The 620-nt window shown below is 41.3% G+C and overlaps 1 non-coding gene across 1 annotated transcript; it reads left to right on the plus strand.

Moving 5' to 3' along the window:
- The first annotated feature begins 235 nt into the window (after positions 1-235).
- trnar-ucu (transfer RNA arginine (anticodon UCU)) lies at positions 236-320 on the plus strand. Its single transcript is given in 2 exon segments — positions 236-272; positions 285-320. It is a non-coding gene; the product is annotated as a tRNA-Arg (tRNA).
- Positions 321-620: the final 300 nt, after the last annotated feature.

The following is a 620-nucleotide window of genomic DNA, read 5'->3' on the forward strand; positions in this document are numbered from 1 at the left end:
AGATGACGCGTTGCCTCGGGCAACGGCTCGGGATCGCTCGCTTTCGGAGGGAGGCGGACCCCGGCAGAGCGAGAGAGCGGGCAAAGAAAGCACCCATTAAACGCAGTCGGATAAGCGAGGTGAGCTGAGAGCGGCGCGGCAAGGCGATGGCAGACGAAACTAAAATTGCAAGGAGGTTGTCGTCCGCTTTGGCGGTGAGAATGAGTAGGCTATTTCCAGCTTGGATCCAACAGGTGGCTCCGTGGCGCAATGGATAGCGCATTGGACTTCTAGCGGGTGAAGCGATTCAAAGGTTCCGGGTTCGAGTCCCGGCGGAGTCGGTTCCTTTTACTTCATACATATCACCCTCAAAACATTCCCATCATTCATTTATTTACACAAATATTCAAAATAGATTCTGAGATAAATACCTTCACTTTTTTTCAAAGAATTATTTAAAAATGTATTTTTCATAAATTTCTTCAAAACATTCACATTTCCTTAAACTTACAAAACTTTTCAAAAACTTTTTTTTAATGAATTATAATGTTTTAAAAATATAATATATTTAAAAGAATTATTAATGGTCTTCTGCAGACTATAATTATCTATCCAAATGTTCACGTTCCTTAAATTTACAG

Source organism: Narcine bancroftii, chromosome 3 (assembly GCF_036971445.1).
Source record: "Narcine bancroftii isolate sNarBan1 chromosome 3, sNarBan1.hap1, whole genome shotgun sequence".
Lineage (NCBI taxonomy): Eukaryota > Metazoa > Chordata > Chondrichthyes > Torpediniformes > Narcinidae > Narcine > Narcine bancroftii.